The sequence below is a fragment of the Pongo abelii genome, chromosome 19, assembly GCF_028885655.2.
Source record: "Pongo abelii isolate AG06213 chromosome 19, NHGRI_mPonAbe1-v2.0_pri, whole genome shotgun sequence".
NCBI classification, from domain to species: Eukaryota; Metazoa; Chordata; class Mammalia; order Primates; family Hominidae; genus Pongo; species Pongo abelii.
This window is the reverse complement of record NC_072004.2, coordinates 72,533,617-72,554,864: the sequence shown is the minus strand read 5'-3', so window position 1 is coordinate 72,554,864 and position 21,248 is coordinate 72,533,617. Positions and strand designations below refer to the sequence as shown.

Here is a 21,248-nt window from a genome sequence, read left to right as displayed (position 1 = left end):
CTCCCCTCTGCCTGGCAGCGGGTTGGCAGCACCAGAGGAGGGGCCAGCCCAGCTGCCCACTCACAGCACAGCTGGGCCAAGACTGCATGTCCTGTTGGGGCGGGGGGTGCATTCTCATCTGCCTCCCTCCCCAGCTGCTTCTCAGAGCTGCCCTTTTCTCTCCATTTCCACTCTCCCTTCTTGCCCCTTACTACCTCTCCCAGTTTCATTCTTTTAACTTCAGAGGAAAAAAAAAAAAAGAACTTCAAAGCTGCAGAAGCCAAAATGTCTGGGTTCTCCCCACCTCTGTGTGGTCACAGTGTCTTAGTTGGCAGGATCACGAGGAAAGGAATTGAAAACTCTAAGGTGGTGCATGGAGGATGTAGGGAAGCCTTGCTTCCCAGATGCTCTGCAGGGGGCCCCAGGGAGGAGGAAGTAGAGCCCCTCTCCTCTCCCACTCTGAGCAATGGATTTGGCAGGGGAGGGTCAGACACAGAGCTAGGGGGTCACCTGGAATGAAAGCCAAGTGCCACAGCTGGAAGTGACCATAAAGATGATTTTACAAGTGGAAAAACAAAGGCCAGAGAGGGGAAGTGACTTCGCCACCATCATGCAGCCTGTCAGTGGCTGGATACAAACCCATTGCCACATTTGGGTGGGTCCCACTTGGCACCTGTGCCCTCCAGCAGTTGCCTTCAGGCAGGTGTGGAAGTCAGTTGATGGGAGCAGATTCCTCAGGTTTTCAAGTCCTCTTACCCAGGTCTGGAGGGCAGAGGGCCACCCTTGCCATGCACTGACATCTGGGCACCTGATGGGGTGGGGGTGGGGGTGCCTGCTTAAGAGAGGGGATCCTGCCTGCTCTCTTCCAGGCAGCCACCTCTCTAGACTCCTCCTCCAGGGCCTGCAGAGGCCTGTTGCTCCAGCAGGCAGCCCCACCCACCAAACATCTGTCTTGGTTGGGCTGGGCTTGGCTTTAGTGTGGGCAGTCCTAGGTCCTAAAAAGCTAGCATTGAGGTGCCAGAGAACAGAATGGGAAGGATGGGCCTAAAAGGGTGTGTGGCTGTGTTTTCAGAGCCCTCCCGTGCCTCCCACCCAGACCCTGTGCCCAGTGGCTGTGCTCTTGGTTGACCATCTCCTCATTTGGTCTCTGACTATAAGGCCTCGAATATCTGTGTCTTTCATTGCACATTTCCCCCTCTGGGTTTTTTTGTTGTTGTTTTTTTGTTTTTTGTTTTGTTTTGTTTTTGAGATGGAGTTTCGCTCTCATTGCCCAGGCTGGAGTGCAATGGCGCGATCTTGGCTCACAGCAACCTCCAACTCCAAGGTTCAAGCAATTCTCCTGCCTCAGCCTCCCGAGTAGCTGAGATTACAGGCATGTGCCACCACTCCTGGCTAATTTTGTATTTTTAATTTTGTATTTTTAGTAGAGGCGGGGTTTCTCCATGTTGGTCAGGCTGGTCTCAAACTCCCGACCTCAGGTGATCCACCCGCCTCGGCCTCCCAAAGTGCTGGAATTACAGGCATCAGCTACCGTGCCCGGCCCCTACTCTGGCTTTTATTCTCTCTGTGTCTCTCCCTTGTCTCATTAGGTCTCCATCTGGTTCTCTGATTCTGTCTGGGTTTCTCTCCATTTCTTTGTGCCTGTTCTCCCTTTGAGATGCAGTGGGGAGGAGGAGGAGCTATGGAACTTTTCCAGGATGGGCAAAGGGCACCCAAGGGAGCAGAGGGAAGGATGTCAGAGTTGGGTTGGGAAGAGGTGACTGTGGTCGTGGCTCCAGATAACACAACTACCCAGAAATGTCAAATTTGGGGTTTCTTTTTGCTTTCAGTCCCCTGGTTTGGCCTCTGCAATTTCCCACCACAAAGCGCCCTGGTGATTTTGGGGAACCAGGCTGTGGAGGAGAAAACTGAGGCCACAGGATGGGGGTTCAGGAAGATCAGAAACTGTCAAGGGTCTGACTGAGCTGCGGTCCGAGGCTGGCCTCCTTGCCCCTAACTGCTCTTCACCCCCAAATCCAAGTCACAGCATTAGACGGGGAGTGAGGAAGGATTTTAGAAATCTTACAGAAATATGTTCCCCAGGCTAGGTGCAGTGGCTCACGCCTGTAATCCCAGCACTTTGGGAGGCTGAGGTGGGAGGATCACTTGAGGCCAGGAGTTTGAGACCAGTCTGACCAACATGGTGAAACCTCATCTCTACTAAAAATACAAAACAATTAGCCGGGCGTGGTATCACGCACCTGTAATCCCAGCTACTCGGGAGGCTGAGGCACAAGAATCTCTTGAACACAGGAGGCGGAGTTTGCAGTGAGCCGAGATCATACCACTGCACTCCAGCCTGGGCAACAGAGTGAGACTCTGTCTCAAAAAAAAAGAAAAGAAAAAAAAAAAAAAAAGAAATATATTCTCCAAAAGAAGACCTCCTGTATTTTATTAGGAATAATAATAGTCTGCAGCCTAGGCTTCAGTTGGCACACTATGCTCGTATCCTGAACTATATCAAGGCACATTTGTGTACAAACATGGTTGTGCTCTTCAACTCAACAGATCCTTTCAATAACCTTGAAGGCAGTCAGGGCCAGAATCACACCCTTTGATTAGTCCATGAAAGAAACCTGCCCAAAGCTGTCTGGCCAGTAAGTGCACAGATGGCACCAGGATCCAAGTTGCCGGGCCTTGTGGGCAGGGTCTCAGTATAACCTTTCTAAGGTTCCCCAAGCTCAGCACACACTAGCAGAGTGAAGAGGCCTCTCTGGGCTGGGCTAGCCCACCATTTTTCTGCGGTGTGGAGCATGGCACCTCCATTCTCACCCAGCCTACACCCCTGCTCTATTGAATGGGATAGTGTGCTCTGTGCACACTTACATGAAGGTGGGTTTGAGTTTATGGATTAAGAGAATTATCCCAAAGGGCCGGGCACGGTGGCTCACGCCTGTAGTCCCAGCACTTTGGGAGGCTGAGGTGGGTGCATCACCTGAGGTCAGGAGTTCGAGACCAGCCTGGCCAACATGGTGAAACCCCGTCTCTATTAAAAATCCAAAAATTGGCTGGGCGTGGTGGCGCATGCCTGTAATCCCAGCTACTGAGGAGGCTGAGGCAGGAGAATCGCTTGAACCAGGGAGGTGGAGGTTGCAGTGAGCTGAGATCACGCCATTGCCCTCCAGCCTGGGCAACAAAAGCGAAACTCCGTCTCAAAAAGAAAAAAAAAAAAAAGAGGGAGAGAGAAAGAATTATCCCAGGTCCCCTTTCTGCCTTGCCCTTGGCAATCAGGTCTGCCCATGCCCCTACTCTGGGGAGAACAGATTGAGGTCACCTTGACCTGACCTTCCTTGGGGGGTGGAGGGAGGTGGTACAGAGATGCCTTTGTTTCCTGTGCTCCAAGTCCCTTCTTCAAGGAGAGTTCCTGTTACATGGGAGCCAGAGGGGAGGTGGGGTAGGGGTGAAGGGCCTTCCTAAGAAAGCTGGAGGCTTTCTAGGAAGTATCTTTTCACCCTGCGGCAAAGGGGAGAAGCCCTGGAGCACTTAAACATCCTGTTTCACCCCCACCTTGCCTCTGCTTGGACAGTCTACCTGCACTCCAGCCCCCACCGGAGAAGGCTTCTAGAAGTGGGGCCATGGGCCCATGCTCGGAGTATACCCCACCTCTGAGGCCAGGCCCTGGTACCTCCCTGTAGAAATGCCACCCCCATTCTTGTCCAAGAAGACAGAGCAGGACCTAGGGAGGGTGTGTGTTTATATGCAAAGGGTGAGGAATTCTGTGCAAATCTGGGGGAAGGGAAGGAGCTGCCGGAGCTTGGGTGAAGCCCGTTCCTGCTGCTGTCCCCTATCCACCACTCTTCAGGGAAGTCACTTTACAGTGAAGTCACCAAGAGAACACAAGGCCATCCTGCCTGAGGCATAGTGACTGTCCTCTGTTTCTGGGAATAGCGTGAGGGGAAGGGTGTGGGACTGGACAGGGTGGGTAGGAGGGGAGTCCTGCCTCTTCTGCCCAGCTGCCCAGCCTGCCTGCCCTGGGGGAGAGGCTTGTAGGCTGGTTTATTTCTGGACGAAGAGAAGAGGATGCAGAGTCTGTGCCAGGTTCACATTTCCCAGCCAGTCAGGTGGGCAGGAGGAGCCCACCCTTTGCAGCCCTCATTGCAGGGCCAGGCCCAGGAGCCTGGAGAGAGGAGCGAGGGCACACAGAGCCAGGCAGCTGAGTGGAATTGGCACTGTCCTGGGCGGCCCTGGGTCAAGCCTGGCTTCTCATCCTCATCCATGATGACTATCAGTCCTCTCTTCCCGCTGAGCTAGTTTCTCCTCCTTCCAGCCCAACAAGAAATCTTTTGTGCCTTGGCCAGCCCAGTACCCGACCTCAAGCCCTCTGGGGGTTGTGTTTGAGGAGGCTGAGCATCTTCCACAACACCTCCCAGTACTCTGCCACTTTCCTTTGTTATGACTGGAGGAGGTTCCTTTCTGTAGAATCTGTTTCTCATTGTTTCTTCGTTTCTTAAGTCTCAGATCTACCCACATCTTCCTTGCTCCAAGCCTCAAAAAAGTGCTTCAGCCAGGCCTTTCCCCTTACACTGGCCTCTCAACTCCAAGAACTAGCCCCTTTCATTCCATCTACCTGGAATGTCATTCCTCCCTTGGCCACCTGGTGAAATTGGCCTCATCTTTCCTAGGGTTAGTGTGGCCTCCAAGCTCCCTGAACCTACCCTGTGCAAAGCACTGTGTCAGGTGTTGGCCCAGAGTGTGGGACTGGAGCAGTGCCCTGGGTAGGCGAGAAGGGTTTTTTGACCAGCTGGAGACCTTTGTGGCTGGTGTCATTCTGGAGGTGAAGAGAAGGCCGCTGGAAAGAGCTGCCCAGGGAGGACTATGGGAGAACTTGCGGTTCTGGGCCATCTCTGGACATGAACGTTTTGCATACACACAGGGGAGCTCTGTGTGTCTGAGTGGGGCCGGGAGGGGTCCTTCGCTCTTTTTTGGCCCCTGCAGCTTGGCTTCTGGAGCTTTCCTATGTCTTGCTTTAGTGCTAGCCCTTGGAGGGTTGCCAGGGAAACCGCTGGCCAGCTCCGGGAGAGAGACGAGGCAGAGGAAAGGAGAGTGAGTGACTCAGGCTGGCTTCCCACACACTGCAACCCCCTCCTCAGCACGTGGAAAGGATCTGGGGGACCCCCTTCCCCTGGATCCTACAGATGACCCTGTTTATTCTTTCTTTGGAGAGAGCAGTCCCTCCCGCAGCTCTGACTGGTGGGAGCCAGCCAGATTTTCCCAGGAAGGGAACCGGCCCCAGTCGCCCCGTCCTCCGTAGGTTCACCCTGGAACACAGACAGGTGAATTCGGCCTGGGCGAATGTGAACTCCTGCCGTGCCCATGCAGGCGGCAGGAGCCCTGGCTGAGACGCCCTCCCGGGGGCAAACCCAGGATAATTATTGATCGGGGCCGCTGTGGACTTCTGACCTCGGCCTCGGAGGGAGAGGACCCGGAACGCGGGCCTGGGCTCCCAGGGAGGGAGGTGGGCGGGCCGCGGAGGGGGCCAACCAAAACGACCACGACAGTGCGCCCTAGCCCTGCTAGTGGTGGTCGACCCAACCCAAACAAAGCAGCATGTGCTTGCGGTGCGGGGTCGGCTAGGGAGCCGAGCCGGGAAGACACCCCACCGCCGCAGAAAGGGGGTGCGCGCGGCGCCGGCACCGGCCCCGCCGAGCGCGCTGCCACCTCGGGTTCGCCGAGGGGGTCCGGGTCCTTCAGGGGCGGCCGCGGAGGGGGCGCGAGGGACAGAGGGCTGGCGAGCGCGCGCCGGGCGGAACCAGGAAGCGGGGCGCGCTCCGGGCTGCCAGCGGCGCGCGTCCCTGGGCCTCCGCGCGTGAGCGGCGCGCGCGCCCCCGCGGGCCCCGGCGGGAGGAGAGTCGGCGGCCGGAGCCGTCACCCCGGGCGGGGACCCAGCGCAGGCAACTCCGCGCGGCGGCCCGGCCGAGGGAGGGAGCGAGCGGGCGGGCGGGCAAGCCAGACAGCGGGGCCGGAGCAGCCGCGGGCGCCCGAGGGGCCGAGCAAGGTAGGAGCTGCGGGGCGAGCCCTGGGCCCGGGGCCGGGGGAGCCAGGCCGGGGAGCCAGCCCGGGCGGGGCCCGCGCTCCAGCCGCTCAGCCGCCCGTCAGGGCCGCGCCGCCGCCATCGCTCCCGGGCCGCGGTGGCTGCGCGCTGGGCGAGGGGCGCGCGCGGGGAGAGGGGGTCCGGGCTGGCTGCCGGGGAGGCTGACGGCAATGCGGGGCGCGCGAGGGGTACTTGCGAACGCCGCGGCACCGCGGGGGGCGTGCGCTTTAAAGGCTGCGTGCGCGTGTGCCGAGTGGGTGTGTGGGGACCCCGCGCCGACCCCCTAGGAGCTCAGGGGGCTGCTGTCAGCCGCCTCACACCTTCACGTTGCAATTCCGAATAGCCCCAGCCGTCTTCCTTGCTTTAACTTCTTTCTTTCAAAAGAGGTGCCCGGGACTCCAGGGATGGGATGAGCCTGCGGGGGTGCCTGGTGCGGTGGGGGGTATTAGCAAAGCTTCAAGAAACAGGGCCTTATAAGGAGTCAAGACAACAAATACGAACGTTTCGATAAGACTCTGGGGGGCGGGATCCCACATCAGGACCCGCCAGGCCTGGGCTCGTGCGTGTGGCCGTGGGATGCAGTGTGGTTTTTCTTTCTAGTCAGGGATAAAGGGTTAAAACTGCTCCTGGTGTCGGGGATAGATATGGAGAGTCGGAAGGGGAGTTGTATCACAAAAGCTGGTCTGAGGCTAAAGGAATCTGGCAAGATGGTCGGGGTGATCAAAGAGGAAAGAACTCACGCGGAGCAAGAGGCGGTTGCAAACACTTGTAGCCAGCAGTGATGGAAAAGGCAAAGAAGAAAAACAAGTGCCAGCTTTTAGAAAGACGGGATTAATTAAAACCACAAGAATTTTAAAGGCTAAAAGAGATACCGATTCTCTCTTTGCCAAAGAGCCAGAGTCAGTTCTTTTCTTCTTGGTCCCTGTGATCCCGCCATACCTTCTATCAAATAAATAGTGCCAAAAGTTGGTCAAAGAATGTTAGAGCTGGAAAGGAACCCAGCGATGATGCCACATTCTTTTATTGTACAAATGAGGAAACTGAGGCCCAGATAGGTGGAGTAAGTGGCCTGCTCAGGTGACATGGCTGTTTGTTGAGTATCCAGGGATTGAAACTTCAAGGACTCTGAGATTCGTGCTCTTCCCAAAGCATCATGCAGCATATAGATCTTTGCCTAGATGCAATTCCATACATTTTCTCTGCAGTGTCCTCAGGGAATGCCCTTTGAAAGGGCCAGCGTGACACCGAATATCATACTTGGGCTTATGTCATTTTTTTCAGTCTTCAAGTGGTGTTTATGGTCTGCTTGGATCTTAGGTTTCCAAAGCTGTTGGATAGCCGCCTGGGCCATAATAAGCTTTCAGCTGTTGGGTCTACATTATTTCAAATAATTTCGTTATCGTTCAATTAAGATAATAGAACTGTGCCTCTCTCCCCAACATTCTGTTATTGTCCATTTGCTTATGTTATATTGCTTTATGTTCATTGCCTGTCAGTTCCTAGGTGAGGATGTATTTTATTGAGTGTGCCTTTCATGTTTTAAAATTTCATTTTGTAGCACTGTAAATATTGGAGTGGTTCTGATCACTTCAAATGCGGAGAATCTTACTGATTGATTTTATTTTAAGGCTTTGGGTTGTTCTGTTTATTCATTTGGGTACCAGTTTCCATCTCATGGAAGATCACAGTTGTTAGAATGGACATGGCTAAATAAGAGAAGGGGCTGCTGATTTTAAGAAAAACTTCCTGTGTGACAATTTGTGGTATCTGTTACGTTTAATTCAAACAACACCACACCTTGGGTCAGGTAAGTGCGTTATCTAGGAGATGACTTGTTTGCTACTGTAGCCTCTGGAAGATGAAATTTCAAGCTCCAGATTGAGACACAGGGAAGGAATGGAGAGTTTTGTTGTTTTTTTTTTGTAAAGCAAACCGTCAGAAAAAAAGAGTTGATTTCTATCACCAGCAGTTTGTTTATTGCATAACTTGAAGCTAAACTCTGCACAAAATCTTTGCTGTATACCCAACTAAGTAAACTATCCCACCTTCTCATCAGTTCTCACCTTTTCAGTGCTTGTATTTTTTGCCCACGGGATATTAATATGGATTGTGTTAAGAAATTTAAGGTGTGTACTTCATAATATGTATGATAGTAGGAGAAAAATGTGCTATCATCGTTTGGAGTGTTACAACATAAATATTTTGGTCAACACTTCCTATCCTGCTCTGACTTTTCATCTCATCTCCATTTTCTTCCTCTCTTGATTGTTTTTATGTCATTTACATATGTAAAAGCCACATCAAGACTAAAGTTGCCGTTTATTACTTTTTGATACTTAAGTCGAGTTTTTTCAAATCATAGTATTGTTAGTATTCAAATTGTCTGTAATTTTTGTTAGGCTTATATATTATGAATCCATTTGTTGTGGTTTATTTGGCTTTTTGTTATGTAGGTAGGTGACACAGGTAGTCTTATTGTAAAAGGAAGACGTTATAGATAGGTAAATAACATGCTCAAGATTAGATGCAGGTTACAGGTGGAATCGAAGGAAGCCTAACTATTTTCGTGCCCTACAAACATGTCTGTATCTCATAAAGTTATTCACAGATTTCTGGACATTCGATCTGTGACACATTTTTTCCCTTTCTGTTAAGAGTGTAGATTACTGCATTATTCCTACAAAAGGAAGCAAAATAACCCTAGTTTGTATGATTTTTCTGATAATTTGAAACTTATTCTTTTAAAAAGCTATCTGGCAATTCCAGGTTACTGGACTCTTCAGAAGAATATCCTTTTATTTTGATACTATAGAGTGTCAAAGTATCAAAATACTTTAACTGTGCAACTTAATAAAAATAATGCTTCAAAGTTAGCTCTACACTATCGCTGTCCTCAAACGTGTGGTATTTAAAGGAAGAAAATGTTTTTAATTCTGAGCTTTGTGAATAGAACTCTTCTAAAATCAGTTTTTTTTTTCCCCTGCAGTGTTGGAAACACAACAGTTTTATGCTTATTTCTGGGAATAAGAAAGTCAAACTTGACAATCTAGTTTCCATTGATCAGACAGTTTTTGTACTTAAATTTAAGTTCTAAGCATCAGAGTGATAAATATTTTTTAAAATTGTATTCACTCTTAATTATAGTGGCCTTATTTGAAGCAAAATCTTGACATTGGGTGTTTTATTAATGATGATCCTCTGCTACTGAAAAGCCTATGTCAGTTTGGAGAAGATTTTGCGCATCTAAATCTATGCTGTTTTTACTACTCAAAAGAGAAGAGTAATTTACAGGTGTTAGATTTTTAGTTGGTTGAATGAGACCCTCACTTTTGATGGTTTCAGAGTTGAAATGACGTTTTATTACTTTTGTTAGTTTGGGTCACACCCATCACTTCCTTGGAAGGTATCTTTGAGGTTTGGTTTCCTTTTTTTTTAAATGGTAATATTGGGGTGGGGGTGCTTCCTGTTTGTATTTTCAAAATTAGGTCCACATGTTAACCTTCTTGTAGTGTCACATTTTTATTTTAAACTTATACAGGCAAATATCAGATGCCATGTGGTTTGTCTCTGACCCTTTGCGCTACTTCATGACAGCTTTACTGAGTGAAGCCTGAATACCCAATCGGGAAGGCAAGATGTTCTTGTCTTTTCCCAACTCTCTTCAAAGTTTAACAGCCTTGGAAGGAGTCTTAGAACAGCAACAAAAGCACAATTAACAGAAAAATGGAGGTGCTGCTATCTGTTTCTCGCAGGTACTTGGAAAATGTACAGCACTAAGATAGAGTTGAAACATGTTATGTTGAGCCTTGAATGTCGGTGCTTCAAAGAGGAGTTGCTCTGGGTTTACATGATACAGAACCCCATGGTTTATATTAAGTAGTAATGATAGCCATTTTTCTGGACTCGCTTAAAAGCCATACACAGTGTCATGGAAAAGAGTTAAGAACGAGGTGAAATTTAGGGTATGGTATTAGAGCTCAGGAGGAATTACCTTCAGCCTTAAAACTCTTCCTTTACTCTCCTGGATCACTTAGGTGATAGGTCACTTTTAATATAAATGTTGCAGGATGAGTTAAGTGGAGCCTTGAGAAATATGTGTAGATTGTTTCAGTGATTAAAGCAAGTGTTCTTTTCCTGGCCTTTAACTGGCTTTATTCTAAGAAGTGTAATAACTAAATAGACTCCTAACTGAATTGACATTCAGATGTGTTTGCAGTTTAGGGGGAGTTTGCCTTTTCTAAATTTTCATTTGGATCCCATTACTAAAAGCAGTATTGCATTAGCATGGTGCACAATTATGTACAATTCAATTTGCAAATGAAGTTAATACTTGGAGTATCTTGACTTCCTATTCCCCTGCTGCCCCAATATTCAAGAAAGGAGAAGTTATAATTAGTCACATACAAGATGGTTTCTTCTTTGGGTTTATTCTTAATAACTATGTCCATTTTCACATGGATGACACCATTGAGATGATGAATACCTGTATTGATTGATTGATGAAGAACATTTATCTTTTTCTACCTACTTTTGGAAGCTAGCTTGAAAAATCTACTGCAACATTCACTCTTCATGTATTCTTCTATTACCTTTGGTACCCTGAATAACCTTTTAAAAAATTTTTGCACTTTTCTAATATGAGGAGAAATAGCTTCATATTCTATGCTAGTTTTTTGAGGTGCTTGTGCTGACTCATTTTTTAAATTATACTAAGATATAGAGCATGGTTTGAGAGCAGTAATGAGATTCTCAGAAAATATGAAAACTTTCCTTTCTGACTAGTTAGAGAAAGGTTGGGGAAGACAAGGGGAAATACATCAATGAGCCAATCAATTATTGTTATTTGTTGGGATTAATTCGGTGACTAATATTTTTAATGCCCATCAGGCTACTAAATGTGAATTTGGCTTTACCCTGTAATGATAACAGGACAAACCCAACAGGTTTCTAACATTGCTTGTTTTCCCCTGGTAGGGGATTTCTTTGCATATGGGAAATCAGGCCGAAGTTGCCAGTAACAGCCACATCCATGGTTTGTATTAAAAATAACTATTCATCATTCTGGGCTAGAGCTCTGCTTACCATGGCTCACCTGGGAAGATATTCTGATTATGTATCTAATCATTATGATGCCACCTTTCAAGAGGTGAGCAGACAATTAACAAGTCCTTCAAATTATGTTCAAAACCCAGAGTTTGAGAAAATGTTCCAATGCCTTCAAGTGTGAAGATAATAAAAATATTACCTAATGCTTAACCGTTCACTGACACTGTGCTGGGCAGACATTGTTTTCAGCTCTGGCCTTGTGTTAACTCATGGTTCTCAGAGGAGTGGGTATTATTCCCAGATGGAAGATGAAGAAGTGGCCACAGAGAAGTTAAGTAATTTGTCCAAGGTCACATTACTGTTCTTGGCGGGGCTGATTCCAGAGGCTGCATCCCTAACTAGTGTACAGCAAAAGCGAACTGGCCACTGCCACTTTGTTATAAGACATTTTGTTCTTTGAGGCTTGTATTTCTTTGTGTTCCCAAATGGAGTCTTGTTGGTTTTTGAATAGAAAATATTTTTATATGTTTAGGATTATTTTAAATGTTGATGAAGATGGTGATAAATATTTTTCCAATTAAAGTATATACTTCTGGTGGAAATTATATTAAAGCAGAGAAAGTCTTAATTTTTATTATAAATTGTCTTTTGTTCTTCTTCCCCTAGCATTACCGTATACATCATAGAAGAAGAGCTATAAGCTGTCTCCTTGGCCTCTGTTTACAAACAAAGGGATCATTTGTGCCAGTGTAGTGGGTTCATGTTGACATGCACGTCTGTACTAAGAACTCAACAATCCCACTCATTTTATTTACAACTTTATTTTGAGGGGATTTCTGTCCTATTCTTGTTGCATTAAAGCTTTTTAGAGCATCAGTCATGGTTTCTGAGACAGATTTAAGAATTTTACTTATTTGGGCTAATTTATTATTATTATTCTTTGAGACAGAGCCTCGCTCTGTCACCCAGGCTGGAATGCAGTGGCGCAATCTCGGCTCACTGCAACCTCTGTCTCCTGGGTTCAAGAGATTCTCCTGCCTCAGCCTCCTGAGTAGCTAGGACTACAGGCGTGTGCCACCATGCCCAGCTAATTTTTGTATTTTTAGTAGAGACGGGGTTTCGCCATGTTGGCCAGGCTGGTCTCGAACTCCTGACCTCAGGTGATCCTCCCGCCTTGGCCTCCCTAAGTGCTGGGATTACAGGCGTGAGCCACCGCGCCCGGCCTATTTGGGCGAATTTTTAAGGCAACTGAACTATTGTATGTCTAGAGCTCTGCAAAGGCCATTAGAAAATAGTCTCAGATTTTTTTTTTTTTTCATTTATGATGCTTACTTTCTCTCAGCACTTTTCCTTGGGAGTGGATTGTGAAGTTAAGTCTTGGAAACAGAATTCACAACCCTAAAGCATAGTGCTTTAACTTTGGAAGATCAAGTCACAGACAAGAAGAACTTCAATTCCCTGTGCAGAGTATAAACTTGTTCAAATAAACAGAGGATGTTAGCTTCCAGGATTGTCAACTGTCACCTTTGACCAGGGTTGAATTTTCTTTGAATGTTGGCAGAAGTTACAATGTCAGTGGAAAAAGCTTAATGTGAGGTATCTATAACTCAGAATTTCCTTATGTTTGTGTCAGTGAGATCCTACAATTAAAGCTGTTTCTTTTTTTCTATGTCTGATGAGTTTTAAAAGCCTTCACTGGGGTTTTCCAGCCTTTAGGTGAGAGTAAGTTAAAAAGTTTGTGAGAAACTATTTTTTGTTGTCTAAAATTCAGATCCTAGGTCGGGCCCAGTGGCTCACGCCTGTAATCCTAACACTTTGGGAGGCCGAGGCAGGTGGATCACGTGAGGTCAGGAGTTGGAGACCAGCCTGTCCAACATGGTGAAACCCCGTCTCTACTAAAAATACAGAAATTAGCCAGGTGTGGTGGTGCACGCCTGTAATCCCAGCTACTTGGGAGGCTGAGGCAGAAGAATGGCTTGAACCCAGGAGGCAGAGGTTACAGTGAGCCGAGATCACGCTACTGTGCTCCAGCCTGGGAGACAGAGCGAGACTCCATCTCAAAAAATAAATTAAATAAATAAATTCAGAGTCTATAGCTGGTGGCAAGTCACTAGTTTTGGAGGAGTGGGATTTTAAAAAATCTAACCTGGGCTAAATGTTAAGCTACATTCGTACATGTCATTGTAGCCTATATAAAAAGAAACTTGAACACTTAATCTCTTAAAGTACTAAAAATTGGAATTCATTGGCTTTGTAATATAGCATTCATTCTACAGTATATTTAAATAGGTAAAATGTTTTGTTAGAAATAATGCTAATTCTGTTTTTTTGCTTAATGTTTCTAAAAATCTTTTGGTCATCTTTTAGTTTAGGAAAAGTAGCAAATTAGAGATCTACAGAAATCTACAGCTCTTTAAAAATGAAACAGTTCACCCTGTGAATTTGTTTGCAGGATTGGTGATCTGTTTCTGATGCCAGGAAGGTGGGACTCCTATCTCATTTCTGATAGAAAGTGAGGGAAAGCTATGTATAGTGAGAACTGGTTACTAGATTCTTATCTCAAAGGTATGGAAGGTTTAATATGTAAGGATACAATGTAAATAGTCCCTCTTTTTGTATTTTTCTTTGGTTATTGTTACGTAACTATAGTCGTGTGTCACTTAATGATGCATGGTGACAAACTTCTAAGAAATGCATTAGGCGATTTTGTCATTGTGGTACCATCATAGAGTGTACTTACACAAACGTAGATGGTAAGCCCTACTGCACACCTAGGCTGTATGATAAAGCCTATTGCTCCTAGACTACAAACCTGTATAACACGTTACTGTATTGAGTACTGTAGGCAATTGTAACACAAGGGTAAGTATTGTGTATCTAAACATATCGAAATATAGAAAAGTTACGGTAAAAACATGGTATAAAGGATAAAAAATGGTACATCTGTATAGGGTACTTACCAGGAATGGAGCTTGCAGGACTGGAAGTTGCTCTGGGCAACTCAGTGGGTGAATGGTGAGTCAATGTGAAGGCCTGGGACATTACTGTACATTACTGTAGATTTTAAAAATACTGTCTGGTTAGGCTACACTAAATGTATTTTGAAAATTGTTTCTTTCTTCAATAATAAAAATTAACCTTAGCCTACTGTAATACTTTTACTTTGTAAACTTTTTACTTTTTTTTTTTTTGAGATGGAGTCTCGCTCCTGTGGCACAGGCTGGAGTGCAGTGGCGTGATCTCGGATCACTGCAACCTCTACCTCCCGGTTCAAGCGATTCTCCTTCCTCAGCCTCCCAAATAGCTGGGATTACAGGCGTGCACCACCATGCCCACCTAATTTTTGTATTTTTGGTAGAGACGGGGTTTCACCATGTTGGCCAGGCTGGTCTCAAACTTCTGATCTCTGGTGATCCACCCACCTCGACCTCCGAAAGTGCTTGGATTATAGGTGTGAGCCACCGTGCCTGGCCAACTGTTTACTTTTTACGCTTTTAAACTCTTTTGTAATAACACTTAGCTTAACACATAAACCTGTACAGCTGTACAACAATATTTTCTTTATGTTTTTATTCTTTTACTTTTTCTCTTTAAAAAAAATTTTTAACTTTTCAAAACTTTAAAAACTTTTTCTTAAAAGTGAAGACATAAACACACACATTAGTCTAGGCCTACACAGGATCAGGGTCATCAGTATCACTGTCTTGCACCTCCACATCTTGTTCCACTGAAAGGTCTTCAGGGGCAGTAACACATATGGAGTTGTCATCTCCTATGATAACAAAGCCTCCTGAAGGACCTGCCTGAGGCTGTTTTACAGTTAACTTTTTTTTATAAGTAGAAGGAGTACGCTCTAAAATAATGATAAAAAGTATGGTAAATACATAAACCAGTAACATAGGCATTTATTATCATTATCAAGTATTATGTACTGCACGCAATTGTATGTGCTAGACTTTCACATGACTGGCAGTGCAGTGGGTTTGTTTACACCAGCATTGCTACAAACATGTGAATCATGCATTGCATTACAACATTATGATGGCTACAGCGTCACTAGAGGATAGGAATTTTTCAGCTACGTTTTATTATCTTATGGGACCACAGTCACATATGTGGTCTGTCATTGACTGAAACGTCATTATGTGGTGCCTGACTACATATATGGAAACCCTGAGTGTAGTCATGTTTTACAAATGAGTTTATCTTGCAGTGAGTTTAAATATCAAGTGAAAACACTAATTGCGTTGTAATATATGAAGAGATTGGCCTTTCTCCTCATGTTGAAGGTATCAAAACAAAATAGAAAATATTTGGCTTTCTGAGTGGCATGGCTACAATTCACATGCTGAGTTGGTGATGAAGCAAGATCCCTTGACTTTGCAATACCAGAAAAATGCATATAGTTAAAAAAAAAGAGACAGGGGTCTTGCTATGTCTCCAGGCGATCCCTCCCACCTCCACCTCCACACCTCCCACCTCAACCTCCCACAGTATTGGGATTACAGGAATGAGTCACTGCATCGGGCCAAAAAGCATATAATTTTAAGGGAATGAGTTCTTTTTTATTTTTTATTTTTTGAGACAGTGTCTTGCTCTGTTGCCCAGGATGAGTGAAGTGTGCCAGGAATGGGTCCTTAAGTAAGAAAACTTATTACTTTAGACACACATTAAAAATTTTGTCCAAAAATGTGATATTTTCAAAATTTATGGTTTTGAATTTTATTATTTTAATTTATTATTATTATTTTTTAAAGAGTGGGGTCTCACTATGTTGCCCAGGCTGGTCTCAAAGTCCTGAGCTCAAGTGATCCTCCCACCTCAGCCTCCAGAGTAGATGGGACTGCAGGTGTGAGCCACTGAGCCTGGCTAGTTTTGAATTTTTATTACCCAAATGTGAAGAGGTCTAGTTTGCACAGAACTTAACATTATATTCCAGTTTTATTGGTAAATTTGAACAGGATATAAGTGACTTTAATAAATAACTAATAAAAGAAGATACATCTTATAGATATACATACATCTTTTTATATATATACATAAATATTTAAAACTTCTTTATGCCAAAAAATGCCAGAAACCAAAGCTAAGTGACAAAATAAGAAAAATATTTCTAATATATATGACAAAGCATTATGGGTAAATATTCGTAATATATAAGTAATTTATATAAGTAGTAAGAAAAAGATGATTCCCATAATAGAAAATGAACAAAAGAAGAACTACAAATAGCCAATAATCATATGAAACTGTGTTCACCCATACTGGAAATCAAGAAATGCAAATAAAAATGACAAGTTTTTTCAGTTAACAGATTTATGAAGACTAAAAATATTGAAAAATAAGAGCAGTGTTGCTTGGGAATGTGGGGAACTGGCACTTTCATACTCATTGGTTGAAATGTAAATGGGTGCTTTTTCGGAATGGCAGTTTGATACATGTATTGAGAGCCTTAAAAGAGTGCATACTCAAGCTGGGCTTGGGAGCTCATGCCTGTAATCCCAGCACTTTGGGAAGCTGAGGCAGGCGGATCACGAGGTCAGGAGTTCAAGACCATCCTGGCCAACATGGTGAAACCCCGTCTCTACTAAAAATACAAAAATTAGCTGGGCATGGTGGCACGTGCCTGTAATCCCAGCTACTTGGGAAGCTGAGGCAGGGAGTCAGAGGTTGCCGTGAGCCAAGATCACACTACTGCACCCCAGCCTGGTGACAGAGCGAGACTTCGTCTCAAAAAAAAAAAAAAAAAAAAGAAGAGTACATACCCTTTGACTTAGCAGTTTCATTTAGGTGAATTTCATTCTAGAACATCTGAAATATGTTTAAAGATTTGTACAAAAGGAGTGTTACTTAAAATAGCAATAAATTGGAAAAATCTTGGTGTTTCCATTAGAGGTTTAATAAACTAAATCATTTATTACACCTGTGTATAGCTGTCCAATGGAATACTGTCCAGCTATTTAAGTTATGTTATAAAACAATATTTAATGACCTACACAAAATTCGCTATATATTACTAAATGAAAAATGAAATTACAAACAATCATATACAATTGGGCCTGGAAAAAAGAACAGGCACTGAAAAAAGATTTCTTCTGGGTCGTGGAGTTCCGTGTGTGTGTGTGTGTGTGTGTGTGTGTGTGTGTGCGTGTGCGTGCGCATGCTTTCTAGTATCTTTCCATTTTTCTATAATAAACAGATTATGGCTGGGCACAGTGGCTCATGCCTATATTTCCAGCACTTTGGGAGGCTGAGGTGGGAGGATCACTTGAGTCCAGGAGTTCAAGATCAGCCTGGGCAACATAGCAAGACCCCATCTCTACAAAAAATTAAAAAATTAGCTGGGCCTGGTGGCACATGCCTGTGGTCTCAGCTACTTGGGAAGATGAGGTAGGAGGATCACTTGAGCCTGGGAGTTCGAGGCTGCAATGAGCTGTGATTGAGTCACTGCATTCATCCTGGGTGACAGAGTGAGACCTTGTCTCAAAAACGACAAATAAAAACAAACAAAAAAACAGATGATAATACAGGGAATCCTTTTGTAATCAGGAAAAAAGTTATCTTTAAAATGGCTGTGTGTATTGATTTGTCTTAGAATGTGGAATTTGTTTTTTGTTATCAGTGTTTTCTTTTTAGAAGCAGAAAAAGGAGTTTGTGATGTTTTTGTTATTTGTATAGTATCCTGTTTTTTGACATCTTTTGTAGAACTATGTTTAAATCATCATAATTTCATTTAACATTTTTAGAGTTTAAATAATTTGAACTTCAGGACTGTGTTATTTCCTATGCTTCGTGGTAGCCTGTATATTTTTACACAGAAGCTTATGGATAATTATATTGTTATATAATATAATAAATTGTTAGGGAGACAGAGGCGAAAGGATTGCTTGAACCTGGGAAGTGGAGGCTGCAGTGAGCTATAATGGTGCCATTGCACTCCCAAGCCCGGGCAATGGAGAGAGACCCTGTCTCTCTTTAAAAAAAAAAAAATTTGTTGTTTTTGGTTTTATATATATATACATATATACACACATATATACACACACACACACATGCTCTGCTAAGTTATTCATTTCATATTGAAGATGTTTTGAAAAAAAAGGTCGAGTTTGTTTTAACCTTGAACTTTGTATTATTTCAATATATTTTCTGCATTGGCTTTTCCCCTTCATGGTGATACCTATGAAGGCTGCTAGGCTATGGATTTCTTTTTCTTATAATTCCATTAGTCACACTTAATAACTTCTCTAAATCTTTATTATGGTACTTATTTGGGAATATCTGGTAAAGGAAATCTCTAGTGAAAGATATTTTCTCTTGGGTATAAGTCATAAGTCATTGCTAATACCAGAGATTTATGTTCTGCCTTAATTAAATTTACATTAAATAGTTTCTTTGTAACTAGAATTAGTGTTTAAAAGAATTTTCCTGCATGGACAACATAGCAAGACCCCATCTCTACAAAAAATAAAAATATTAGCACGGGGTGCTGGTGTACGCCTATAGTCCAGCTACTCAGGAGGCTGAGGTCGGAGGATTGCTTGAGCCTGGGAGGTGGAGGATACAGTGAGCTGTGATCGCTCCACTGTACTCTAGCCTGGGTGACAGAGAAAGACCCTGTCTCAAAATAAAAATAAAAGAATTTTAACACTTGACAGAGTTTAAAGAAGAGGAATGAAAGTAAATTATGAGTTGATATTTTAAGAGAATTAAAATAAAATTACAGCCTTAAAAATAGACATTTTTGAGCCCAGTAGACTTACTTATTTCATGTAAAATTTAATTAAGTAAAAATCTATTTTAGGCCAGGTGAGATGACTCATACTTGTAATCCTAGCACTTTGGGAGGCCGTGGGGGAAGGATTGCTTGAGGCTGGGAGTTCGAGACTAGCCTGGACAACATAATGAGATCCCATCTTTATTTTTATATTAAAAAAAAATCTGGCTGGGCATGGTGGCCCATGCCTTTAATCCCAGCACTTTGGAAGGCTGAGGTGGGCTCGTCGCTTGAGCCCAGGGGTTCAAAAGTAGCCTGGGCAACGTGGTGAAACCTCATCTCTATAAAAATACAAAAATTAGCTAGACGTGGTGCTGCGTGCCTGTAGTCCCAGCTACTTGGGAGCCTGAGGTGGGAGGGTGGCTTGAGCCCAGGAAGCAGAGGTTACAGTGAGCTGAGATTGCACCACTGCACTCCAGCCTGGGTGACAGAGTGAGACCCTGTCTCAAAAATAAATAAATAAAAATAAAAAATCTATCTTAACTTGATTGTGCATTGTAATTTATTATAGTGAAATTGCTATAACAGAATTTTATTTTAAGCCAGTTTGGGGAATACTGAAACATTTTTAAAAATCACGTAGTACTTTTTAGTGCTTTTAAAACCTAAATCCATAAAGTAGTTAATTAAAATGCATGAAGTAAATAAGTGTTTTTCTGTATTAAAGATAAAACTATAAACATATATTGTTCAATATGCCTACATAAATAAATCATTCTCTTCTTTTTGGTTCTTTTTTGCTTATCACCTCTTACCTCCTCTGCTTCCTAAAAACTTGATAATCTTGTTTAATTCAAAATTATGTTTTCTGGCCATACATGGTGGGTTATGCCTGTAATCCTAGCACTTTGGGAGGCCGAGGTGGGCGGACCACTTGAGTCAGGAGGTTGAGACCAGCCTGGCTCACTTGGTGAGACCCTGTCTCTACTAAAAATACAAAAATTAGCTGGGCGTGCTGGCGCATGTCTGTAGTCTCAGGAGGCTGAGGCAGGAGAATCACTTGAACACAGGAGGCAGATGTTGCAGTGAGCTGAGATTGCACCACTGCACTTCAGCCTCGGTGACAAAATGAGACTCCGTCTCAAGAAAAAAAAAAAAAAAAGGTAAGACATATAAACTAGGAAACTAAGCAATAATTGTGTACAGTATGTGGAATATTTATGTTATAGACGAGCACTGTTCAATGCAAATGTAATGTGAGCTCCAATTGTAATTTTCTTAGTCTGTATCACAATAAAAAGTAAAAATAAAATTAATTTTAACAATATACTTACTTTAATATATAAAAATTATCATTTCAACATGTGATCAGTATAAAAATTATTGATTAATGAGGTATTTTGGGCCACTTTGGGGAGCCAAAGCAGGAGGATCACTTGAGTCCAGGAGTTCGAGACCAGCCTGGGCAACATAGTGAGACCCAGTCTCTAACAAAAAAAAAAATTAGCTGGGCATGGTGATGTGCACCTGTAGTCCCAGCTACTTGGGAGGCCAAGGTGGGAGGATCACTTGAGCCGAGGAGGTTAAGGCTGCAGTGAGTCATGTTCGTGCTACTGCATTCCAGCCTGGGCAACAGAGTGAGACTCTGTCTCAAAAAAAAACAAACCAACCAACCCAAAAACCCACAAAAACACTGGGATATTTTACATTCCTTTTTTTGTACGAATGCTTCAAAATCTGGTGTGTATCTTACAGTTATAAAATCTCTCAATTTAGCCACCAAATTTTCACCAGAAATGCATGAACTGTGTTCAGATTTCATAAAACTTTCCGTTGATAAAGTAGATTCACATACTCAAGGTGTTCCAAACGTACTGAAAGGTTTTCCAAGTATTAAATTGAACACCAGTTTCCAGGTTTACATTTAAGTTAATTAAAATGAGATAAAATTTGCATTCAGTTCCCCAGTCGCACTAGCTACATTTCAAGTGCTTAGCACATGCTGCTAGAGGCTACCATAATAGACAGTGTGGTTATAGGCCTTCTAACGAAGGGAAATGAAATATAGGCTGTCTCCTGCTTTATAACATCTGGCTTACAATCAACAAATACAAATAGGGTCGCTTGGTGCAGCAAACCACCATGGCACATGTTTACCTGTGTAACAAATCTGCACATCCTGCACATGTATCCTGGAACTTAAAATAAAACAAAACAAATAGGGTCTCTTGCCCTGTGGGAACTGAAGCCACTGCTCTGTAGGAAATAAAAGTGTCTTTCTTTTTTGTTTTTTTTGAGACAGAATCTCGCTATTTTGCCGAGTGAAGTGACATGATCTTGGCTCACTGCAGCCTCCACCAATAGGTTCAAGCAATTCTCCTGCCTCAGCCTCCCAAGTAGCTGGGATTACAGACACCTGCCACCACACCCGGCTAA

At 43.9% G+C, this 21,248-nt stretch overlaps 1 protein-coding gene across 4 annotated transcripts in view; it reads left to right on the top strand.

Annotated features, from left to right (window-relative positions):
• STAT5B (signal transducer and activator of transcription 5B) overlaps positions 1–21,248 on the top strand; it is an 82,014-nt gene that overhangs the window by 1,118 nt on the left and 59,648 nt on the right. For 2 of the 4 annotated variants that reach the window (XM_054546430.2, XM_002827519.5), the window contains exon 1: positions 5,867–6,013. The exons of 1 other annotated variant lie outside the window; for it this stretch is intronic. The gene's annotated coding sequence lies outside the window, so the exon portion shown is untranslated. Of the gene's footprint in view, positions 1–5,863; positions 6,014–21,248 lie in introns of those variants that run through there. One more of the 4 variants, XM_054546429.2, reaches the window with a different exon arrangement.